At 42.3% G+C, this 26,053-nt stretch overlaps 1 protein-coding gene across 5 annotated transcripts in view; it reads right to left on the bottom strand.

Moving 5' to 3' along the window:
* CNR1 (cannabinoid receptor 1) overlaps nucleotides 1–19,210 on the bottom strand; it is a 30,706-nt gene extending 11,496 nt beyond the window's left edge. Inside the window, exons 1-2 of one of the 5 annotated variants that reach the window (XM_070450143.1) lie at nucleotides 17,638–17,701; nucleotides 4,384–4,627 (exon numbers count right to left, since the gene is read on the bottom strand). The gene's annotated coding sequence lies outside the window, so the exon portion shown is untranslated. The other 4 variants (XM_070450144.1, XM_020879137.2, XM_070450142.1 and 1 more) reach the window with 4 other exon arrangements.
* Nucleotides 19,211–26,053: the final 6,843 nt, after the last annotated feature.

Genomic DNA, 26,053 nt, shown 5'->3' with positions numbered 1-26,053 from the left:
CTTCGCCCCTTCCCGGTCCTGTGGCCCTTCGCAAGTCCCCAGTGTGACCTGTACTGGCAGTGTGGAGACACCACTGGACCAATGGCCCCGAATCCCCCGCCCTTAAACTCTGGCATTGCTCGGGAACTCACAGCGAGCTCCTTTTCTGGGCGGGCTCTGTGCGCCCTCCCGCACCGGCAGAGGGGCTGGGAACCGCGTGACCAGAGGCGGGAGCCCGAGGGTGCGGACCGCACAGGGGCCCCGTGTGCGCCGGGAGTCTGGGAAAGGCCGATCGGGGCCCCCGGGAGGCAGGCTAGCCGGGGAGGCCACACAGGGTGCAGAAATAAGAGGCAGTCCCCCAGCCGCAGCGGCTGCCCACCGCTTCCGGGTTCCGCTCCTCGGGTCTCTCGGGGCTCCGTCTTAGCCGGCCCCCGCTGCTCACCCCCAAGTGTCCCCCGGCCCCGGTTCAGCCACCTGCCCATCACGTCCTTTCTCGCAGCCCCAGCTCTTCCAGAAACGCCCTCCATGCGCCCACCGCTGGACCCCGACTTGTGAGTCAACTTTGCTCTTGGTGCAAATTTACATTTGCGGAACAACTCCGCTCAGGTATGACAGTGTCAGGTGACAGGGGCGACAGAGAAGAACGCTATAATCTGTGAGGCCGTTAATGGCCCCGGCACAGCCTCAGATCTCGGTTCTGCTTCTCAAGTCCCCTCCCCCATACTTAACACACAGCGCAGGGGCCTAGGAGATGGCGCCTTACTCCTTGCACCACCCTGCACGCCTTCCTCCTTCCCTCCTACCCTTCCCTCTGTCTGAGACACTCACTTCCAAGATCTCTCTTAGCTTATCTTCCGGAGACCTCCTCGACCTGCCGGCCCTCCAGGCAGAAGTAGTTCTCCCAATTTCCCCTTCTATTATAGACTGTACTACACCATTCTCTCATGAGTTTATGTATTTATTTCCATAACTAGAATGTGCTTTCCAAACACAGGACTGGTGTCTTTGTATCTTTTATGTGACTCACCAGCTTGACAACATGATAGCAGGTGAAGGAGGGGGATGGGAGAAGCTGGGCTCCCTTAGAAATCCTCCCACAAAACTAATATGGTGGCAGTTGAATTTTACTGATGCACGAAAGCTGTGATTTAAAAATATATATTTGCCTTTTCTTAAAATTAGAAGAGAGAAAGGTAATAAATTCAATTGACACTTGACCTGAATACCAAAGCTTGAGCCCAGCATTTCTAAGCAGCTACTTGGGGCCAGTCCAAGACCTCCATCCGATAAGTCATCTTCTCTCAAGTAACTAATTCTCCCTTCACATTGCCTAATTAAAAACTGATTTCTTTGAAATTCTGATTATTTTTATGTACACATTCCACTCATATAACTCAAAATGTACAAAGGGATATACAGCAAAGAATCAGCCTAACCTCTCGCTTTCCAATGTTCCAATCAACCAGTTTTCTTCATTAGAGACATTTCTTGGTACTCCTTCCAGAGATATTCCAAGCATAGTCAAGCAAATACATATACATTCATTCCCTCCTTATTTTCCTTTTAACCAACACTACATACAGTGTTTTGCATGTTGATTTTAAAAGTGTACGTGAAGACAATTCCACAGCAGTACACAAAACCTCCCTTCTCATTTAGCAGCTGCCTTGAGTACCCGAGGAGAGTGAAAAGTTGGCTTAAAGCTCAACATTCAGAAAACTAAGATCATGGCATCTGGTCCCATCACTTCATGGCAAATAGATGGGGAAACAGTGGAAACAGTGGCTGACTTTATTTTTCTGGGCTCCAAAATCACTGCAGATGGTGATTGCAGCCATGAAATTAAAAGACGCTTACTCCTTGGAAGGAAAGTTATGATCAACCTAGACAGAATATTAAAAAGCAGAGATGTTACTTTGCCAACAAAGGTCCATCTGGTCAAGGCTATGGTTTTTCCAGTGGTCATGTACGGATGTGCGAGTTGGACTATAAAGAAAGCTGAGTGCTGAAAAATTGATGCTTTTGAACTGTGGTGTTGGAGAAGACTCTTGAGAGTCCCTTAGACTGCAAGGAGATCCAACCAGTCCATCCTAAAGGAGATCAGTCCTGGGTGTTCATTGGAAGGACTGATGCTGAAGCCGAAACTCCAATACTTTGGCCACCTGATGCGCAGAGCTGACTTGCTGGAAAAGACCCTGATGCTGGGAAAGATTGAGGGCAGGAGGAGAAGGGAATGACAGAGGATGACATGGTTGGATGGCATCACCGACTTGATGGACATGGGTTTGGGTAAGACCCGGGAGTTGGTGATGGACAGGAATGCCTGGCGTGCATGGGGTTGCAAAGAGTCAGGCATGACTGAGCGACTGAACTGAACTGAACTGATCAAGGGTAAAAAGAAAAAGGTAAAATGTGAAATTAATTCTAACAGTATATTTTATTTAACCCAATGCATCCAAAATATTTTCAACATGTGGAACTCACATTAAATAAGAAGCTTTGGACTTCTCTGGTGGTTCAGACAGTAAAGAATCTGCCTGCAATGCAGGAGATGCGGGTTCCATCTCTGGGTCTGGAAGATCCTCTGGAGAAGGAAATGGCAGCCCACTCCAGTATTCTTGTCTTAAGAATTCCATGGACAGAGGAGCCTGGTGGGCTACAGTCCATGGGGTCACAAAGAGCTGGACACGACTGAGTGACTCACACACGTGGAACTAACCATACTTCAAGTGCTTGATAGCTACATGTGGCTAGTGGCTATCATATTGGATATCACAGGTTTGGAGTTGCTTTTAATCGTTATGATATATCATCTCCCTAACCTACCATCTGCCTGCTTTCCCCCACTGATTCCAACTAATCAGAGCACTAGTAATGAAGAGAACATTGAATTAGGAGTTAGTAAACCAAGATAAGTATCAGAGCTATATTTGGTTAAGTAGTTAATCCTTCTAAGGCTCATTATCTCATCTGCAAAATGGGAAGAAAGAAGTGGAAGAGGAAAGTGGAAGAAGATGCCTCAGTCATAGAATTGTTCTAAAAATTAAATGAAAGAAAACATGCATGTAAAGTATTTAACATAGTGCCTGGCACAAAATTTAAGCCTGTAATAAATATTAATTATTGTTATCATTACTTAGTATAATGACTCTTTACCATATATTATTAATTATACTTCCAGATAATTCATTGGCTTAATTAGCTCATAGGCTGCTTATTCAATTTTTATTTTCCTCTCAGCACTTAAAGCATGAAGCAAATAAAAGATACACACATGGGTGAGAGAGGCAGAAGCTTTACTGAATGTCTATGATACTCCAGGCATTTGAGAGACTTTGCATATATTCTATCACTAAATTGTCATAACAACTCTATCGGGTGCTTATTTATAATCCTATTTTGCATATAAGGAAATGGAGGCCCTTATGTTTTAAATAAACTACAAATTCTTCTATTTGTAGCTGAACCTATGTTTCTCAGACTCCAGAGTTTCTGCCTTTGGACTTTATACTCTTTTTTAAGGAAGAACAATAACTAGGAGAAAGCCATTTTGCATTTTATAGCATAGTCAAGTCTTCCAGCCTCTTACAAGCACCAATTAAGGCATTTTGCCAGCAGTAATTAAGACTACCTCCTACTAAATCAGTCTTTCCTATCCCAGCCCATCTAGGTAAATCTGCCTACTGGCATGTCCTCAAGGATGAAAATGTTAGCATTTGGAAGAGCTATAATGCTTTCTCAGTAAAGACAAAGAATCATGGACCTTATTTCAATAATGCAAAACATGCACACCTGTGATTTACTCTATATTAAGATCATCATATATGTGATCACAATTTCCCATTTTAATGTGACCAAGCACTTTCATGAAAACAAACTAGCTTGTTAAAATCAGAGGCAGGGCATGGCATGGTTATGAAATATAGAGTAATTTCCGTCCAGTGTAAGCCAACTTTATAATTAAAGAATGCAGTTTAAAATATACATGGATTTTGTGCAGTTCAAGAATCTTAGTAATGTCAAAATACCACTGTGCTCAGGTTATTTTAACAGTTAATGGCATCGTGGCAGGAAGACTGTTCTCTGCATTTTTGGTAATTCTTTTCCTTTATTTCTACATTTGGATTATTACAGTAATTTCCACCTGATTATTTTTTTGCAACGAGAGTGTTCTTTGAGAGTTCATTAGTAATATAGCTTAGGCTTTGTGGGGGATGCAGCTGCCATTAATTTTGCTTTTGTTTGCTACTGGGAAAATCATAATTGCAAATTTTCAGCAAGATGCGTAGATGCACCTATTAAATAAGCAGTTGGTTTTTATTACTATTATACTAAAAGAGTGACTGACTGACATTTAAGGTGATTTTCCTAGAATTTTGCTTTTTTAAAAATTAAGCAACGTACTCTAATTTGGCTGTCGTGCCTTTATGCATGCATGTGCAGTCGCTCAGTCGTGTCCGACTCTTTGTGACCCCACGGACTGCAGCCCACCAGGTCCCCTGTCCACGGGGTTCTCCAGGCAAGAATACTGGAGTGGGTTGCCACTTCCTCCTCCAGGTGATCTTCTGGATCCAGGGATCGAACTTGTGTCTCCAGCATCTCCTACATTGGCAGGTGGATTCTTTACCAATGAGCCATCTGGAAAGTCCTTTATAATAACAATAATAAAAACACTTTAATACATTGAATCTTATTATTTTTAAAAAATTTCTATTTTTTAGAATAATATCACCTGTTCTTTTTTTCCATCTCTATGCACACCCACTTCTCCATCCACAATCTCCAAACTCATATAATAGTATCCTATAGCAGCCTATAATAGTATCATCAAGAAATTTTCATGGGTTTAGCAGCATGGAATTTTTTTAAAAGTCTATTCAGAGTCCATATTTTTGCTTCTATAACCATCAAGAGTATAAAATATCCATGTTTTGCTTAGGATGGGCATGAAGTAAGTCTTTAAAACAAGACTTCCAATAGTCTTTTCTGTATCAATATAATTTAATAACAGAGTATTTTAATCGTCATTGCCCCACTGAGGACCTTCTTTGTTTTAGAATGATACTTAAGTAATTTAGATATTTGTCACTGTTGATTCTGGAGTCAATCCTTGTAGCATCTTGGCGGGGGTGGGGTGGGGTGGGAAGGCACTATACAGTATTAGATTCCTGCATGATGTCATGTCCAGGAAGGCAGAAAATCCTCTAAAAGCATCAGAAACACTGCTGCTCCCATTGTAGTTACAGACTGTATCAGTCCACTAGGCTCCTTTTCTAGATTCCAAGTTTGTAAATGCTTTCAGGAAACAATGCCAAGTTCATCGTGTCTAGACTGATAGGCATTCAGGATATCAAATATAAGAGCTCTAGGCCAATTCTTCATCTGCTTGGCTAACCTCATAAAAGAGCATTGTGAATGGTTCAAGAGAAGGAAGGTGCCAATGGATATATCTGTTATGTTCCATTCGTTTCTGGGAACAAGTCTGGTTTATCTTAATTTGATCAAGAAAAATAACTTGCTCATGTATTTCTCTAAGTTAGTAAGGAAAATTTTAACTGCATTATGTCTAAGGCATGTCCTTCATATACACGGCAGATCTCATGTGCCAACATCACAACTAAATGAATGATGTTTCTGTTACAGTTGAATGGGCAATTGAGTCTTTTCTCACTCTTGCCCAACCAGTTGAGCTTTGGAATTATTAAAGCAGTTTGGTTACTTATTGCATCATCTTCCACAGCAAAGTCAAAGATTGACTTGATTATCCTGATGATTCAGGCAAAAATACCCAATTCTTCTTCCTTGTGTTAATGTTCTCTTTCTCATATATTAATATAAAAGAAAATTCCATTATGCTGGTAATGCTCGGTTGGTTCTGAAAGCTTTAGCTTTTCTTGTATTTTGTAATATACAGCAGAAGTTATTAAATGCACCCTTTTCTCTGGTCTATTCTTACTCACAATATGAGTTAGATTTTTCATAAAAAATATCTATTAATATGAACTAAATAGCATTAGGATATTTATAAGGCTACATTTCAGTTCAAATTTAACCTTATATATGCCTACTTATTTAACTTTTGAAGTCTTATTAAAACATAAAGAATTTTAGGGCTCAAGAAATGATGCCTTTAAACAACATCAAATTAAGCACTATTAGGTGACAATGCTAGAAGGAAAGCCTATCACAAAAGCAAATTGATGATACAAATGAACAGATTCCTTGGGCTTGCTGACTTTTATAACCAATTCCATTGATCATCTGCTTTTGCTCTGGTATTGTGATGCTTCCTCCTACCAAGGGCCTTTGCATTTGTGGAGGGAGAGGTGCCTGGCTGGGGGTGGGAGAGATCCCTTTTCTATAAAAGCTGTGAAGAGCATAATTGAAGCAGCCATCCCTTTAAATAGAATTTGCAGCTCTTTGATTTAGTAGAAGCCATGGTCCATATACAAAATACTCCATGAGACTGTCTTTATCTGGCATATGAGATTTGACCAATATAGGCCAAAAGCAATATGCAGAACCTAGCAGGCAGGTTATCTTTACAGGTCATTGTCAAGGACAGCAATAACTTAAAATGTGCAACATGTTATCCAATGGAGAGACACAGCTTTTGGTTTATTCACGCATCTTTCAATAACAAAAGAAGTATCTTCTCTTTGTTAATCCATTAACAGACAAAAGAAGTCCAACTAAAAATCAAGTCTTGCCTCCCCAGGCTCAAATCTCAAAGTGACTGGGTGACTCGGGTGATTAAATGCATGACAGTGAAAATTCCAATTCCCAAATATTTTTCAAGCAGAAACATTATGTGCCAGGCATCATGCTAAGGCTATGCACCATTCTTGTTTAGTATCTACATAAATTAGGTATTATTACAATTCCCATTCTACATATGAGAAAACAGTGGCTTAGAGAAGTGAAATGCTGTTGCCCAGGTTTCCTACCAAAAGTGGGGAGTTTGAGCTTCAGCCCAGGACCGCCTAAGTCAACACCTCCGCTCTCAACTTTGAGGTCCAGAAACCATTTTAAAAGACATTCTTCTTTCCATTTCTAAGGCAAAGGAAAGAACTAACTTTGAGAAAGGAGGTAATAAATACCATACTTAATAATTTTACAAAATGAACAACTAAAATCAGAAAGAAAGATCTGCTGACAGTAAAAAAAGGTTGCCCAGAGCACTTGCAAATCATCCTTGTCCCACTGGTTTTAGGGACAAAGTATAACAATTAACTATAAGCTATAAATCTCAGTCCTAGATTAGCACTTCATTTGCAGTGGCTATTAGCAAGTAATAAATAAAATCTAACTTGTCTTTGCCATTATTTAAGAAAAAACTTATACAGACCCTTTTTTCCTTCAGTCATCAATTACAAGGACTATGGGCAGTGATGAGTTTCCACAACACTTGCAAGGAATGGGGAGGGCACCTTCTTCATGCCTGAACCAGACATGATGGTTGTCAGCTGACAAAAGCTTGAAACAGCCATCGCCCAAACAGAGATATTCGGACTCAATGGAAACCACTCCACTTTCCACTAGGAGCAGAGTGGTTTTCTGGGGCCCAGAGACAGACTGCCTTTCTGTGGTGAGTTCTTAAGATCTTGCCTGGAATCCAGGCAGAAGAAATCCTCAGAAGGACTCCAGAAACAGAGAGCCCGTGACTGACTCCTGGCACTCAAAGTCACAGGCAGAGCTGGGTTAAATGTAAGGTACAGATGAATATAAAGTCACAGGTCCTTCAAACGCTTGTGTAAGGTCTGTATTGGGCATGTGCTCTGTGCTAGACACTGTTTGTGTGCAGGCTCAGTTACTTCAGCTGTGACCAACTCTTTGCAATCCTAAGAATCGAAGCCTGCTAGCCTTCCCTGTCCATGGGATTCTCCAGGCAAGAATACTGGAGTGGGTTGCCATGCCCTCCTTCAGGGCATCTTCCCGACCCAGGGATCGAACCTGCATCTCTTAAAGTCTCCTGCCTTGGCCGGCGGGTTCTTTACCACTAGTGCCACCTGGGAACCCTGCTGAACACTGCAGATATTATATATCCATGTATCACACCTAGATAATGGATGTGGGTCAAGGAAACAAGGGAAACAATTCTCCCTTCCAGCAAACCTTTCAAATAAAGTCCATTCATCTGCCCTTCCCCTCCCACAGAAGACAGTAGTGAGTAGGATATGAATACATGTAACAGGCAGATGGCACTTCATCATCAAATAGTACTGACTGGGGTAAATGCCCTTCCTACATGTGCTCTGAAGTTTTCTCCCTGAAGAGGTGACAGGCAATGCTGAGTCATTCTATAGCAGTCTTTCTTGTGTCTAAACCCTTCAGATCATGAACACCTTGAGAGCAGAGTAGGGACTTGGAGTATATGGTCTTGAATGTCCTGTGCCTGGCCCTGTCCTCTAACAAGCATTCTAAATGCTTGTTTACTAAATCAGTGTTGGCAATAGAGCAGGGCTATCCTAGCAGAATGACTTTTAACTGTGGCTAGTTTTCTTTGGCATAAAGTTCGTTGATCATCAGGCAAGTAAACCTGAGCCTTGGTCTTATACAAACATCCATCTGAAAAGAACTGCCCAGATGTAAAAGTTACATGGAAGACATCAACAACTGTTTATCCCAGGATCTTTGATCTCAGTTTCAAACAGAAATTATATTGATGGCAAGCAGAAGTTCTGGACAAACATCAGGTATTTACTTTTTATTCTGATCCTTGTTCAGCCTGGTGTATTATGAACCTCAATGTTTTGCCACATAAAAATGATATATAAGGAGATTTTTGTGAGATGCACAACTGTGAATGAATTCTAATCATACACTGTTGATAGACCTTTAAAGACAATACATAAAACTATGATTATAATGGACGTTTTCCTTTCCTCAAATGCATACTATTGTGCACTGATTTTCCCAAGTGGTTTCTCCACGTGCAAGTGTGTTTTCAAAACAACTTGTCAAGAGAAGGCACGTGAAAACTCAACCACTAGATGGAGCGGCTTTTATAAGCCGTCAGGAATCGATCTGTTGCTCTGTTCAGTGGATACAGTTCTTGCTCTGGTTGAGAAACTTCTGCTACAGCATTTTATGCGCTTTACAATTGAATTAATTTAAACATAAATAAGAAAACATGTTAGAGAGGGTTAAGATGGGTTATTACTATTGCCTACAAAAACAAAATTTTTGATTTTTTTCTGAGGCAAAAGGGCATTGAGAAAATATATTGATAAATATTAATTGTATTTGGAATTCTGCCTCAAGAAAGTAATTAAGAATGAGTAAAGGAAAGTAGTTATACTGAAAACAAATGACATGTTTATGCCAAGAGATGCTAAAAGTAAGAAGGGAGTATCTCGGGAGACCAAAATCAATTCTAATAACAAACTCAACTCATTTCTATTTTATGAAACATTTGGCTTTCCAATTTTCAATTATGAAATCACCAACACAGGTCATAACTCTGTGATGAAAAAGAATGGAAAATTATTTTCTATTCTTACAGAAGCTAAAATGGAATATTTCACAAGAGAAGTTACTATCTGTTCAAATACTCATACAAATCAAGGATACAGTAGCTTTCTAAACAATTCAATTTCCTTCCTATCATTTTCTTGCTAGAATAATTTTAAACATTTTTATTGTTAAGTTCAGGGTTCCATTTAAATGTGGTTTTAAAAATTAGGTACTTACATATCACCTACTTTAGTTGAAAATTACCTACTTTAATAGAAAGTTTCAGTGTGTACGAACAATACATGATATAAGCAGAAAAAATATGCTTTCAAGATGCAAATTATAATGTACAAATAGAGCTAGAAGAACTTGGTTTCAATAATGATGTAAAAATATATTTTGGAAATGTAGCAAATTGTATGCAAGGTCAGAATTTTCATGCCATTGAAACCATGAAGTAGTTCTATTATACTTATCTAAGAGTTTGATTTTGAATTAAGGTTTGTGTGATACAGCTATATGATTTTGAACAGAGTTGAGGAACTAAAAGCCCTGAGAAAAATGACATGAAGATAAAGAACTCGGAAATAAGACAGTCGAGCACAGGCTGGACATCTCAGCATACCTCTTGAAGAAGAGTCTGATGAGTCCCATGTGGTTTGGAAGTGCACACCTAGTAGGTTATTTTATAGGCTGTGCATGTGAGCTCACTCAGTCGTGTCTGACTCTTTGCTCCCCTATGGACTGTCCATGGGATTTCTCTAGGCAAGAATACTGGAGTGGGCTACCATTTCCTCGTCCAGGATATCTTCCCGACCCAGGGTCTCCTTCATCTCCTACATGGGCAGGCAGATTCTTTACCACTGAGCAACCTGGGAAACAATTTTATAGGTCAATGGCTCTGAAGGGATGTCTTCAGCCAGCAGCATCAGCGTCACCTGGGAACTAGGGAGAATCGTAGTCTCAGGTCCAACGTCAGACCTACAGAATCAAGAACTCTGTGTTTCTGAGTTGGGGCACTTCTGTGTCTTCACAAGGCCTCCAGGAGAGTCTAAGACACTCTGAGGTTTTAGAACCATTGTTAAAGAAGATGGAGACCTGTGAAAAAGACCAGATGAAGGAGGAAAATAAAACTAACCTTTAAGAAGTATCGAGGTTAGATAGGAAGAAAGAATATTCTATGAGTATAGGTTTTAAGATCATTGAAATGGATTGCAAAGGAAGCATAAAATAATATAAAATAATCTCCCACAGAAGATCTTTAAAATCAAGCTTTTTCTATTTGATTGAAATAGAACAATGTAGTCTAGCCTGAAAATGAGGGTAAGGAGTGAAGAACCTCTCAAGGATTTTCAGTCTCCAAGCTTCTCTGCACTTTTTCAGGAAACTTATTTGCTAGATCTTTTGTCCAGCAAAGAAAAGTGGCTTCAAGACATAACATGTACTTACCCAGCTGCAGACATAAATTAAAAACTGCATACCATTTTTTCTTAATTCTATTTACAAAGCCTACACAAAGTTTGATAGGACCGCTAACCATGTCTTTCAACACCATTGTGAAGGAACTCACGATTACTGAGCATAAAAGAACAGGAAAAAATAAAAGTAACACTCTAACTTATTTTCTTTTTAAGCTGGAAATATTTCTGTTTTCTCTTCTTTTCCCCCAAACCATAAAATAATGTATCACAGGAGATGAACCCAGAAAATGACAAACTAAAATGGAAATTTTGCAGTAGGCCCAACCAATGCAAATCTATTGCAAATTATCTTACAGAACTACCCCGGTAATTATGCAATTTGCACTGCTTATAGCTGGCAGAGATCTTTCAAAAATACCTACAAGTTATAAATACATGGAAATATATCCCCAAGCACTTAAATATATGACTCTGGGCAGACTGTTTCCTCTATAATTATTTCATCAATAAAAATGGATCATAGATTACTCATAATTAGTTTCCTTAGCCGAGGACTAAAATCATTTAAAGATTTCCCCCTTTTCTGATGTGTATGAACTTAGATCTAATTTTCAAAAGTAGTCGTATATTTTCTAAAGTCATATTCCCACATAGGCAAAAATACAGAATTCTTTGGGCAATCATTTCCTTACTTTGGTTATGAGTTAAATTGTTTAACTTTTTCAAGTCTTTTTTCATTTTTCTTCATGTGCATAGCACTTGTTCCCCACAACTTGTACAAAAGCTAGAGAAAACATTTGGAAATTCTGGTAGCCATGCATTGAAATGAGTTGAAAATATGGTCCATTTAAGAAGTAATGCTGGAATAAACCAAAATACACAGATCACAGTGGTATTAAAATAAACTTCCCTTACAAAGGAATAAATCAAGTTGATTTAAATATAACTGAGTTAGAAGCAAACAAGAGTGACAAAGGCACACCACCTATGATACCGGTTCACTTGCTATATTAAAAGCACCTTTTTTAGCCGCCTGACCAACAGTTAGTAGTTAGCGGCAGTCGCTCAGTTGTGTCTGACTCTTTGCCACCCCACCGACTCTAGCCCACCGGGCTCCCCTGTCCAAGGAATTCTCCAGGCAAGAACGCTGGAGTGGGATGCTATGCCCTCCTCCAGGGGATCTTTCTGACCCAGGGGTCGAACCCGGGGGTCTCCTGCACTGCAGGTGATTCTTTACTGGGTCACCAGGGAAGGCAACAGAAATCAAGGTTATCAAATTTCCTATTTAATGTCTATATGTGAAAGTGGGAATTTGCTTTCATTTTTTCTAAGCATACTGGAATTTATCACCAATTTAAAGGTCAGACTCCTTTTAACTCGATTTACAGAACTCATATTGACTCCAATTATCTCCTGTAAATACATGGCCTAAAGAATGGATAAACAAATGATACAGGAAAGAGGGGAACCCTCCCATGTCAACAGAAACTTTGAAAAACATTCTTTCCTAATTACATTTTATTTTAATTATATTTAAATATACTACTGACATACACAGTTTGTGAAAGCATTTGCCAGTATATTCAACTCCCACAACAGATTGCCTGGCACGTCTTTGAAAAACGCTTCTGCTTTTCTTTAAAAAGCAATAGCATAGAATTTGCGAGTGGGAATAAAAAAATAGATATTACACTGTTGAATTTTGGAAACTATGCTGTACTTTATCTCCTGAAGTGAAAAAAAATTTTAATGCTATTCAGAGTTGATAATGATGGTAAGGAATCACGTCAAAGGTATCCAATTTCTTTTCAACGAATCCAAACTCTAAACAATTAAAAATCCAAATCAGAGTGGAAAAATAAGACATTAGATAATAAAATAACATATTCCTCGGGGAAAATGATTTTCCATCTGTGTTAGAAGAAAAAGAAACTTAAATCCTTTCATTCAAAAATGCAAAGTTTACTTTGAGAGGCTTATTCGAAATGACAGACTATAATGCAATAATAGCACTAGGGGGTAAAAAAAAATGAGTCAGCCAAAAAAAAACAACAACAAACCCCAAAACACTAATTCCCATCTGACCAGTCTCAACTCACATGTTCACTCACAAGAGAAAACAAGCAAAGCAGAACTTTGAAAGCTGTCCCGACGTGCAGGTGTGAGCACTTCCCCAGCTGGGGCCAGGACGGAACTCACAGTGTTTCAGCACGACTGCAGTGACTGCCAGACCCATCTGCTCAGATTAGGGGAGTAAACAGGTCTTTCCTCAAAAACCCATACGGATGCAACTCTGAACCTCAGAATTCCATGCTCCCTAAGCTATGAAATTAACCTGTCCCAGTGAAACTTTCAAATTAGAGGAGACTCCAAAGTTATTCACCAATCATCTATATGAAAAGTACTTCAAATATATGGAAAGCAACCACGAAGATTAGATCAAGAATATATTTGTCTTCTCAACTGCCCTAGAAAAACTGTTACAATGAAATGCACTTTATTTTCCATGAGGCACCCTGTTCAGTAAAGAAATATGACCTGGGAAAGCTTTTTAGTAAATATTTTATGGTAAGAACTGGAGGTAATCACACTGATCACTTGAGGCAACGACTTTGACCTCTGATTACGGATATGTCATAGACAAACCTATTATCCATGCAGGCCTGCTTGAGATAGAAGTCCATCTAACCTCAAATCATTTGAGGAGTACCAAGAGAAGCACTGGAAAACCACTAAAACAGCCTTCCCCTCCGCTCCTCACAAATTTCCCATAGTTTTACTTACTTGTAAAAGCGTGATAATGTGTTTTATCCAACAAATATAACCATATTAATATGACTCTTGTGACACAGTGATAACTGTGTGTGTGTATGTGCATGCCCAGCTGTGTCCATCTCTTTGTGATCCTGCAGACTGTAGCTCAGCAGGCTCTGACCATGGGACTCTCCAGGCAAGAATACTGCAGTGGGTTGTCATGCCCTCCTCCAGGGAATCTCCCCAGCCCAGGGCTGGAACCCATGTCTCTTCTGTCTCCTGCACTGGCAGGCAGGTTCTTTACCACTGTGCCACCTGGGAAGCCCATAATAACCTTGTGTATCTTCTCCCAACTTTCTTTCCAAGATTAATAACAACCAGTGAAAACTGTGTTAAACACAACAGTCAGTGTTTATGAGAAAACTATAATGGAATGTGGTTCTGCCCATCCTGGAATCTTTGCAAGACTCTTAGAACATAGGAGACTGGAATAGATTTCCACTCTCCTGGAAAATAAGAACAGTCTTGTTTTGATTCAAGGTGGGTACTTCCTTTGGCCTTGAGTTGTCCATGTCCATCCACACAGTTCCCTTGAATTTGGACATTTCCCCAAATTTGTAGAATTTATTTAAAATCTGAATCATATGTTCAAATATATCAAGGCAACATGTCTCAATTTTTAATTTAGTTGTAATTACACATCCAGGAAAAAAGTTTATTCATATACACATATAAAGGCGTATTTATACATCCTGTCATCTTAAATTCTGCAATCTATAACTTGACACTACATATACTCTGGATGATTTCTATTGTTTCTTTTAGTCCAGAAAATATATGGGAGAAAACTAAGCTGATCTGCAATATATTATGAGGTTAACCCAATCTAACCTAAGAATATAGATTAGGTGGATAAATGGTTATCAAAACATTAAAGAGCAAATTAGTTACCAAGTGCTGAACCTTCCAATCCCTCAAAAACAGGCTTCATGTGGTTATACTGTAAAGTTAACATCATCATGAGAACAGGATTAGGAAAGAGCTAGAGGCTCAGAGGGAAAACAAGAGGCTAAAATTTTACCGATACAAAATATATCCACTGGTTATGATTTCCTCATTAACTTTTCCACCAGCCTTCATCCATGAAAAAAAAAAAAACAACTCAGTAGAGTTTTCGGCCCCTCAAAATATAGATATGCAATATAGAAACCTGGCCTTGGCATAGTTTTTCAAACAATGTTGGGTCCAGGTGATTTCAGAGTCAGAAGCAGAATTATAAATAATTTAAGCCCAAAGACTGGCTTCAGCCTAATTTGTTAGTTCAATTAGAAGATGATGAATACAAAAATAAAAGAGACAGTTTACACCAGTCGTGACACAGCCTCCCTTTTTGCAGGAATGAAAGCTCTCATCTGCGTGCCTCACGCAGCTGAGCTAGCATCATTACCCCGAGAATAACAGGCAGCAAACTAACAGACAGGCTCCATCTTCCTCACCAAATTCAAGATGCTACAACCAAATCTTGTTTTACTCATCAAGTGTTGTTAGGTATTTCCAAGTTTGATTTATTACTCTTTTTTGCAGCATTCCTGGAGAGCTAATTATGGGAAATAATCCTTTTCCTTATTAGGCCAACTGTGTTCTGGGAAGAAACATTTGGTAAGCCTGGTGAACTATAAACTGCTATGAGAAGTTCCATTTCATAATAGTTTATTCTGATAAGCCGAGTATTCCAATTCTAATTCCACCTAATAGGCAAGACAACCTCGGAGCCTGTCTAAATTTTCTGGTGGCGAATATTAGTTCTGAGTTAGAGCCAAGAAGTATGTCACACAATTGAAAGAGTTTTTCAGGCTTTGCCTTAGTAATTTAATAAGCTGACACCGCATACTAAACACATATCAGCGCAGCCACTGGGACTGCTGCTTTCCTGAGAAAAGAGGTAACCCGGCTGCAGGAGTTTTCTTTTGGAAGAGGCTGTGACAAGCCACAGATATAGTGGTTCTCCTGGAGAATTTCATTCCCAGCAGTTTCGTCTTGGTAACATTTAACAATTTCACTATTTTAACATTTTGAAATGCCAAAAAGAACACAGTGATCCTGCAGCTAGGCTTATTAGAGAAGAACAGTCTCCCAGGCGAGACAGCGAGGCACGTGGTCCGCTGGGAAAAGGGTAACAGAAAAAGACAGAAAACAGTAGATAACAAACAAAGCGGAGCACTACTCCAAGGGAAGACGGACTTCGTTTTCCCCAGAAGGTGAATCTTCACTCTCCAAAGTGAATAATGTTATCTACAGCTTCTTTTAAGGGACAGGGCATAACATTCTTTTTAATATGCATGTATACTGATGCTAGCTATTAAAGGGGAAATATGAATATAATGTGCCTTTTAACCATGAGTATGAAAGCATAGTAATTTTCTTTCTGAAAGGTCAGAACCAAGCATTACCCCCCTGTGGCACTATTTTACCCCAGAGAGGCTCAGAAACACAAGGAAACCTTTCCCGGTCAAACACTAGATACCTACCTGAGCCAAGACTGCTCCTCGTCTGGAGTAGGAGACATCTTTAGAATAAAAAGAGTTTGTTTACAGTAAGTTCTCTTGATAACCTAAAATAGTTTTTAAAAGCCATATCCAAGTGTCTTGCCTAACTGTGGTAACTGTTATTGCACCTACAGTAACTGCCTGCAGTATGCAATGTTTAAAATTCTGGAGATGCATGGATTCTGTTCATGTATAGATAATCAGAAAATAATCTGTGTCACTTAAGAAACTATACCTAGCCTTTCTGAGAACATCGCTCCTAAATGAGTTAGAGAACAGAGGAGGGGCAAGGAGTACCAGGGGAAAAAAGGACAGAGAAAAAAATCAATCAGTGTATCTTTTCCTGCAAACTGTCAGCAGGGTGGGATTAGAAAAGCAACACTTTAAATCAGATAAAGTCCTATGGGAACCTTAACGGCTGGCTGCTCTGAGCTTCTCAGGATTCTGCAAAACAGACTGATGGCAGTAGTCACCTACTGATACTCACTGTCCACTGAGGTTCCCCAGAGAAATCGCATCTCCCTCATTGTTCAAAAGATATCAACTTGGTAATACAAATGAGAAGAAGTTATGGAACCCACTGAGATATATTTCAACACCTTTAAAACCAGTAGGTAGACCTGTTCCAATCTCTTACTGGATTAAATGCCCGAGGATGCTAATACATGAAGAAAGCAACAACAAAGGCAAGAACAGCACTTATCTGAAGGAAAATAAAAAAGACGCGAGACAAAATAACAAATAGGTGACTCAATTTTTTCTCCTCTGTTCAACTGAAAACTAAAATCAGAAATATGCATGATGCTTTTAAACTTTCAAACGGCCACACAACAGTTTCTCACGTCTGTCACAGCAAACATTCTCTTTCACGGGAGCTGATCATTTATGATTGTGAGCCTGGCAAGAAATATCTTTTAAACAGATCACATCAACTTTTTTCATCTAAATTCAACGGTTCCATCACCATTCAAATTTACATATCAGTTAAAGGCTAATTTCTTTTTCCTCAAAGAAAAGTGGTTCCTGTAGCTACATTTTCATATGCAAAAGTTTATTACTTGATATACATTTCTTTACATGACATTTAATAATCTGACTTTGGACAGCTTCTAGGTTTGGTGCAGAGATCGATGTATTTCTTCAGGAAGACTCGGCTGCTGATAGGGTTTAGAGGCAATAAGCACCAGCTCAAGCGCCCGTTTTTCCAAACATGCACTATTACAACATTTTCCACAAACAGACCTCCGTGCATACAGACAGTCAGGTGCTCACACATTCAATAACTAGTAAATGGTAGAAACCTCCAGAAGTAGCCCAGACCACAGTTAGGCAGGGGCTCTGCGGCTTAGTAAACACCAGTGCACAATTCGCTCACACGGAATTAGAACTCCACGAAGGACACTTGGGAACCACACTGGTCAGCACCCGAGGGGGCGGGAGGCGGGAGGAGTATTTACAAATGCAACTCCACCAGGTCTTACCCTTCGCATCCCCCGGTCCTCGCGGGAGAAGCTCCCTCGGCCCCTCTCGCCCGGCGCAGGGGCTGCTGCTCTGCTTGAACGAAACGTCCCCCCACCTGGCTCAACCGAGAGCTCTGCCGGGAACCGAGGCGCCCCGCCCGGGCCAGGGGAAGGCACTGGCGCCGCGGGAGCCGAGAAAGAGGCGGAGGCGGAGAAGAAGTGGAGAAGGAAGGGGTGGCCGAGGGAGTCGCGAGAGGGAGGCGGCGCCGGCGCGGGGATGCGGGCGAGGAGGGGTGGGGTGGAGCGGGCTGTGCCTCCGTCGGTCGGTCAGGAAGTCGGTCGGTCCGCTCAGCCCGCGCGCCGGCGTCCCCTGCCTCCAGCGCCCGCCCGCGACGGCGATCGGGACTGGCGCCCCCTGCGCTCGCGAGTCTCGCCCCTTGCCGGGGCTCCTCGCTGGGTCCTCCCGCTCGCCCCGCCTGGCCCGGCGTGGGGCCGCCCGTTTCCGCCAGCCCGGGCGCCCGTCGCCTCGCCCGGCGCGCGCGGTCCCCGACTCTCCCTGCGCTCGCGCTCTGGCTCCCTCTCGCTCCGGGCCCATTTATGAAGCGCGGTCCCATCACGTGTTAATGAGCCTTTGTCCTGCCCTGGCAGCGGCGGCGGCGGCACAGACCCCGCCGAGGGAACTGCGCGGGGAGGGACCGGCGCGCGGCGCCCGCGGCTCCAAACTTTGCTGGCGCGAGGGGACCCGCCGCAGGCGCCCGCCCCGGGGCCAGAGGGGACGGGCCTCTCTGGCCCGCGTCACCTACTTCTCTTCCTCCTGCTCTGCGGCCGCCGCGGTCCCCGGGGGCCCCACTGCCATGACCTGGCTCTCCTTCCAGACACTCTCACACTCCGGCCGAGCCGAGAAAGGGCTCGCGCCCGCACCGTCCCCGACCTCGGGGCCATGAGTCACGCGCGCCCGGCCAGCGCGCAACAACACCCCGCGCGGGGGTCACGTCTGGGCCAGCGGGCTGAGCCGGCAGGGAAGGGGGAGCGGAGAGGGGGGACGAGGCGGCGGCGAGCCCGGCCCCGGGGGTGCGGCCTCGAGCCCCACCCACGCACCCCCAGTTCCGGGCCGCCTCCGCGGCAGGCGGCCACTAGTCGGGCCCGGGGTCAGGCGAAGCCCGGGGACCGCGCCGCGCAGCCCCCGAGTCCCCGTGCTACCTGGCAGAGGCCACGCGGCCACCTGTCCTCCGCCCTCGGGCGCCGCCTGGCTCCGCGCCGGGCGCCTCCTCCAGCCTCCGCCTTCCCCGCCCGGCGCGGACCACTCGGGCGCGCCCCACCCGCCCGGCCCCGGCTGCAAACATTTGGGCTCCGTAGGCGGCTGGCTCTGCGCCTTCCTGCCTGGAGCGCCCCCTCCCAAGGCGGGGTTGGGGGGACCCCGCGCCTCGCACCTTCTCGCAGGAAGAGGACGCCCCCTTCCAACGCCGGGCGGGGGGCCCCCGGGGCTCGCGGGCAGCCGCGGCAGGCGCCTGGGGATCCGTGGTGCACCCGGCTGCCGCGGCAGGAATTAGGGGACATGCTCGTTAATTGGTTCCACTATCAGCCGCCGTCTGCCTCCCGTGTGCACGGATCAAACCTTAATTGGTCTTTACATTTATCATGGTGAATTGCGAACCAGAAACAAGCCCCAGCCGCCGCTTCAGCAGAAAAGGCCCTCCCCCTGTCCCCGGGGCAGGGCAGGGCTGTGGCGGCGGCGATCCCGGTTATTTAGACATCTTTATCTCTCCGGAGTTGGGTCGGGGGGAGGACTGCCTGGTTTCCACCTGATGCAGCCAGCTCCTCCGGCCCCAAAAGCCCCGCGGAAAACGCTTGGTTCGGTTCCCAAGCTCTCCTCTCCGTGACTGCCTCAGCTTTCGTTTTATGACACCCCGCTAGGATCCGGCAATTTCTGCCCAATCCTCATCTCGCACGCGCTCTGGTTCCGATCTCTAGTCTCGCCTTGCCCAAGCCCAGAGTTCAACAACAATCGGAACAGATCTGGGCCCCATATTTGGACTACGTGATGAGAATCCAGAAAAGCGAGCCTCTCAAGGAAGGGAAGAGAATTGGTGCGCAGGAAACACATGGTTAGTGGGTTCAGAGTCCTGGATAAGGGGAGGCTGTTGAGTGCCTTTTGGAAATCTCCATCCAAATCACAGAAATACGCAGGGCTACAGTGAAGTCTTTGAAGATCCCCTAAATTGCTTCAGGCTAGAAAAAGTATTTCCCATTTCCCTATCAGGGAAATGGCCATTTGCAATAGAGTCCACAGCGGAAATGATTAATTTCTGCTAGGTAGGTAGACGGAATAAGTTATAAACAAAGATATGATGGACCGGTCAATCGATGGCGAGTGGGTGGATGCGGGATTAAATCTGATGCATGGGGCAGACTCCGCTTCTGTCTGAAAAAACCTCTTCAACCACGTGCAACGCGAAGACAGCTCTACCTAGATATTTAAAGGGGAGCGGGGTGGGGGGGGAGGCAGGCACTTCAGCATTTGTTCCTTTTTTTTTTTTTTTTTTTTCTTTTTAGGGGTCATGATTGTTTATTTCACTTCTACCTTACACCCTTGGCAGGAGGATATCTTCGCCAAGTTTTGCCCCCTTTTGCCCTTACAGACTTTAATGTCCCAAGTGACCTGGAGATTCGATAAGAAATAGTTTGCTGCTTCCTGGTGGCGTAGGTTCAGATGTTTGCTAGTGGGATCTAGACAGCTCTTCGGATGATGATGAGGTCGTCTTTCGGGTGACTGGAAAGGATAGTCAGTCGGGCTTCTGGAGGGCTCTTAGGCAGCGGGTTTCACATGGAAGCTGCCACGCTTCCCTGTAGCACGATGATGTAGCTCTTGGGGTGGCTGAGGTGTTTAGTATCCCTTGGAAATCCGACGCTGACACTTGCTGGGTACCTCTTATAGGACATTCTCCCAATTACCAGTCTGCCCCTTGGTAGTCAAACTCAAAAATTTAAGGGTGGAAACCACTTATAACCTAGGGAAGGAATTCCATGGAAATCTTATATCTCAACTCAGCCACGCCAACTTTTGCTTTCTCCTAAAGAAGAGCAATCTAATTACTATAATTGTCTCCAAGTCATCCTAAATCTCTTTTGATTGATGGTGGATCTCTTCACTGAATTCTGAAATTCCAAGGAGCAACCAAGGATCCAAAATGACCTGAAGTCTATTTGTTGAGTGACTGGCCAAAGTGACCTGTAAGACAGACACTCATTAAGAATCTGATCAAGTAGTGACTCCAGCAGCTATGACTGTTTAGCCTGTTATTCTGTTGTTGTTCAAGATGAGGCCTCAGGAGGTGGGGGAGAGAAGGCTGGAGCCTGACAGCTGGTGAATTGTACTCACTTTCCATTTAGAGCTCAAGGATAATGCTCAATAACGGAGTCAAAATTTGACTTGTGACCTGGCATTTTATCACCACGAGTGAATGCTTTGTTGGAACTGAGAGACTTATTATGTTGTTTAGAAAATGCCATTCTTGTAGACATGCTTGTCTATCTTTAAAATTTAAAATCTGTCTTCAGCTCATCAGGGCGTTAGACTGTCAGTCAAAGAATGGCTATACTTTTCCCTTGGAGCTGGAAGATGGGCAGACAGCTGATAATGTGAAAGCAAGATGCTCCTTCGTGCCTCAGAGTTCACATTTGGCCAGGATCACCTTTATATGGGAGGAAATGACTTGGTTTTCACATGTGATTGGCCAGCCACTGTCCTCATACGAGAGTCAGCAAGAATGACAAATACAAGCTGTCAGCATCTCTTTCAGGAAGACTATGTTGAAGGCACAGATACATTTAACCTAAGACATTGAATGATCCTCGGTCATCACAAACCTAGGTTGGATTTGAACCTATGCCCTTCTGGGGAAAGACACAGAGAGCCCCGTAGCGGGTTTCACTCGTCCTTGCGTTGCTACATATGAGGCTGTCTGGCTTTTTAGTTCTTTATCCTTTTAAAATTAGAACAGGGCTATGATGAGCCAATTTACTGCCGTGCCGTGTAATTTAGGTTATTCACTCAGTGAAATGTAGAGGATGAGAGAACAGTGAAGACTGCATATTTCAACTTCAAAGAAAGATAGATCTCAATTTATTTCTGCCAAAGTATTGATAGTTATGTTGGACACAGAAAATTAGAGAAGCGTGTTCTGCCTCCCTAAGATAGATGAGGATCCAAAAGGAGCCATAATCCACAGTTTCTTTTTATACTTGTTTTGGTTGGTGGTACCTTGCTCCCACTCCCCAAAGGAGTGATCTGTTGGGAATGATGAGTAATGGTTTTCCAGTTTGGGAACTGGAAGCAGAAACATCGCTTTCTTTTAGAGTTCTGGGAGTTCTTTCTGAGTTTGGGCTTCACGTGTTTGTTTGTTTGGCCTTTTTTTTTTTTTTTTTTGTATTTTCAGTGTGTTGCTAACACCACAGGGCTGGAATGCTCTCAGATTAAAGACGTTTTCAGAATGATGTTATGATGACACAATTCACTCTCATTTGGAGCATTGCTTTAGAGTTCGACAGTTATTATTCGGTCTCCTTTGAAGCAGTAAAACAGTTTGTTTTTCAGCGGCTTTGCTTTGTGAGATGGGAATTTATTCTTCATTCCCAATCTAAAAGGTGATTGACAGCAAGCCTGCAGACTGGGCTGAAGCTCTGTCATCCCAAGCTTGAGATCTGAAATGTTTGTTCAGGAGATGCTCGATCAGTGATGCAAGCAACCTAAAGACCCTCCCGCACCACTTCTGCATGTTTCTGAAGAGCTACAAGCTGGTGATGGGGAATGGCATTCTATCTCACTCCACCATCAGAAATTAAACTCATGAAGTCTGTTGTAGGTGGAGAAACTGGTTGCTAGGGTAGGAAATGAATGGGATGAGGAGGAAAGATGATGGGCTTCTCTGACCTTGGGGGACACTGTCTTATGTTAGGCACAAAGAAAATTCCTGCCACCTCTCAGTGATCTTTCCATATAACTAAACACATGCTCATTAGGGCTTTTTTTATTTTCACCTTCTCACCTTCTTTCATTAAACCCCACTTTTGAACATCCCAGCTGAGCAGCAGCGAGGAAGGCTGAGAAATGACAGGAAGGCATTTTTCCTTTGTTCATATGTTTTGTTTTGTTTTTCATCACCAAGCAAAGCATCAGTAATGAGGAGATGGATCATCCTTTCATTTCAAACCATATGAGAAGTATGTTCTAACAGATAATAAGTAAGCACATCGTGCAAATAAGGGGAGTGAGAAAACAGGTTAATAAGGCTTTTGTTCCCCCTTGATTAAACTCTGGCAAAATAGTCATCAAAACTCTATAATTAAAAAGCCTGCAAATATTATATGTCTAACTATTTCCTTTAAAACAATAGGGCAGGAAGCAGTATTATCACAATAAAATATGGAAAATAATAGAAAAATAGTGCTAAATAATACATATGACTTAAATAGTCATCTGGCCTGTCTTCTAAGTAAACCCTTTGCCCAATATTCTTAATGGTTCTTTCAACTTCAGCTGGGAACATCGGATTGACCCATCTATCTTGGATTATGAAAGTTAGCAGAAATAATAAACATAAAACTCCCAGCCTGGTGCCTGAAACTGGGGTTCTCAATAAATTGTCTTGCTTTCTCTCACCACTACTGTTACACTGTGGTTGCATTTGTATTCACTGCCTGGAGAGGACCGCAGGATGGCTGGAGGTTGAATTCTCCAACCAGAGGGCAGGCAGGCAGCTGATTCGTAAACAAAGTGCTCACGTTTGGGGGGTTTCTGCAGGCCCAGCTCTGACTTCTTTGCTGTCGCTCCCATTCCAAGCAGATGCTGCAGATATCTGCTTCACACGGCAGTCTGGATACACCGATGCCCGTACAAGTCCCCATCAGCCATTGCCTGCAGTTCACTAGCTTTTCCTTGAAATGCAGCTGCCAGTAAAAATGAGAATTGGTGAAAGCCAATGGGGTGTATGATTAGTCTGTGGATTCGTTTTCTGTTGAATCTAAAACACGTTAAAGAAACAGTAACAGCTCAGACTTTATTGTTTCAGCAGCATTGAAGAATTGAAAGGATCTTATTGTTTTCTAATTTTAGTTTAAAGAACTATTGATTTAGACAGCATGTAGATGAATTCTGAGAATAGAACATCTTGGGGATATAGATTTGAGTCCCCAGTTATCGCTTCAACGACCCAGACTATCACTTACCCTTCTAGTCCTCACGCTTATGTTCTGTGGGATGGGAGTACCACTAGCCTGCCTAAATTCTTTTAAACTGTTGTTGAAAATGGTTAATAAGACAATAAAGGTGGGAACACAATGGAAAAAGCTTTAGGAAAAATTCAGTGAAAGATCTTATTACTCTTAGTACTTTATCTGATGTCATGGTCCACTGATTTCTTAGCTGTATAAAATAACGTAGAATATTTTAGTTATTCTGCTCTTGTCAAGAGACAGTGATAAATAACAAATCTTAGAGCTGCAAAGACAATGATTTTGTATTTAAAGTCCAGAGAAGAGGATGTAGGATGCTAAAAACCAAGTTGAAGACTCTTAGGCAAGAGAACTGGACAATGCATAATCACGTACATTGAAGAGAATTTCAGACCCTGGCGTGATGGTATGTCTCTCTACACTGGTAAATTGACTGATGCACCTGTGCTTGTCGATACTGCATGATGCAAATTGTTGCCCACTTTTTCCACTCAAGGGGATATACTTTCCTGATGCATAAAAATCTGGAAAATGTGCAATTTACTACTCCTTTAAAATGTAATTTTTCTCAAAACTGATTGCTGAGTGTTAAGGCAACATAACTCATATCCTCTCTATTGTAGGTATTGAGTAAAATAAGAGTAACTTCACCTCTATGTAGTGTGTGGTTTTCAGGCATCAGAAGGACAACTGTAAGGGTAGAAATCCCATATAAGATGTTAATTTAGAAGCTGTTAATAATTTTTCAGATATGATCCCTTGTATCAATTCAACACAACAGTCTAGAAAGAGAAATCATGTGACAATTTTATACTGTAAAGTTATGAAAGAGTACATCAAACCATCAGTAAATAGCATTTTTTTAAAAAAACCCTTCAGCTCTGAAGTTTTCTATCATGATCCACTATGAGGAGAACACCAGTATCAAGGCCATGCCTCCACTCTGTCACCTTCTAAAGTAAGGTTTCATTTCTCTTTCTCTAGTTCTTTCTTCCTTTATATATGCTTTTGTTAATAAGGAGCTTATTGAGTGGGAAGGTGGGAGAGATAAGAAAGGAAAAAGAAATAAAAGGAAAAAGAAACAGGAGGAAAGTAGAAAGGAAAAAAGATTTCTCAAGGATATCACTATCTCTTAGAGTCCCTTAAATACTGAAAATGAGAAATTTGAGATGGTCTGTGAAATTTGTGATCTGACACTCTGCCTAATATGAAGCAGTAATAGTCCTCAGCTTTCACAGGCAGCCCCAAGGGTCCGACTTTGGAGAGTTCCTGGCATATTCTGTGAGGGCAGCTCTTGACTAATTTGTTTCCACTCTAAGAGGCCTCAGAGAAATGACCTGGTGTAGAAATAACCCTGAAAGTGAAAGCACACTGTGCTATAATATGGACATTTCATTTTATTTTATTAAGAAAACGATTCAGACAAGACAATGTCTAGACGACATCTTTTAGTGACATCACAGTGAAATGTTGGATCTAATGTAACTCAGTGGGTTGGATCACTACTCAAGCTGATCACTTCATTCTCAGCCTTTATTATTATTTTTGAGTAAAAGTAGCATTTTATTTTATTTTTTTTAAGTAGCATTTAAAAAACTGTTTTCGTAAAAGTGAAACATGCTCATTATAATTAAGAACTATGTGATACAAAGGACAAAGTCAGAGTTACCGCCTAATACTCCAACTTCCCAACGCTTTACTCACAAGCATTTGCTGTTAAGGGTGATATATATCCTGCTGTCCATTGTTTGTTTATAGAATTGGTTACGTGAATGAAAGGACAAAGTCCCAGGAATGGAATTTAGGAGTGAAAGTTTTGTGTATTTCAAACACTGTAAGAAAATACTCACTGTATACTAAGCCTTTTTTAAGTAATTTTTTTTTCATATGAACCATTTTAAGTCTTTTTTGAATTTGCTACAATATTGCTTCTGTTTTATGTTTGATTTTTTTGACCTCAAAGCATGTGGTATCTTAGCTCCCTAACCAGGGATCGAACCAGCACCCCCTGCATTAGAAGGCAAAATCTTCCCACCAGACCACCAGGGAAGACCTATATATACTGAGTCTTTTAAATGGACATAATCAATCATGTATACACACAACTGGGGTGAAGTGAGAACGCAGTCTGGCCCCATCTCTCCAACAGCATCGAACCTATTCAAAGATGGTAGACCCGTACTGCACCCTAGGGGCTTTGGAGATT

Source organism: Odocoileus virginianus, chromosome 19 (genome assembly GCF_023699985.2).
Source record: "Odocoileus virginianus isolate 20LAN1187 ecotype Illinois chromosome 19, Ovbor_1.2, whole genome shotgun sequence".
Taxonomy (NCBI): Eukaryota; Metazoa; Chordata; class Mammalia; order Artiodactyla; family Cervidae; genus Odocoileus; species Odocoileus virginianus.
This window is presented reverse-complemented; position numbering and strand designations above follow the sequence as displayed.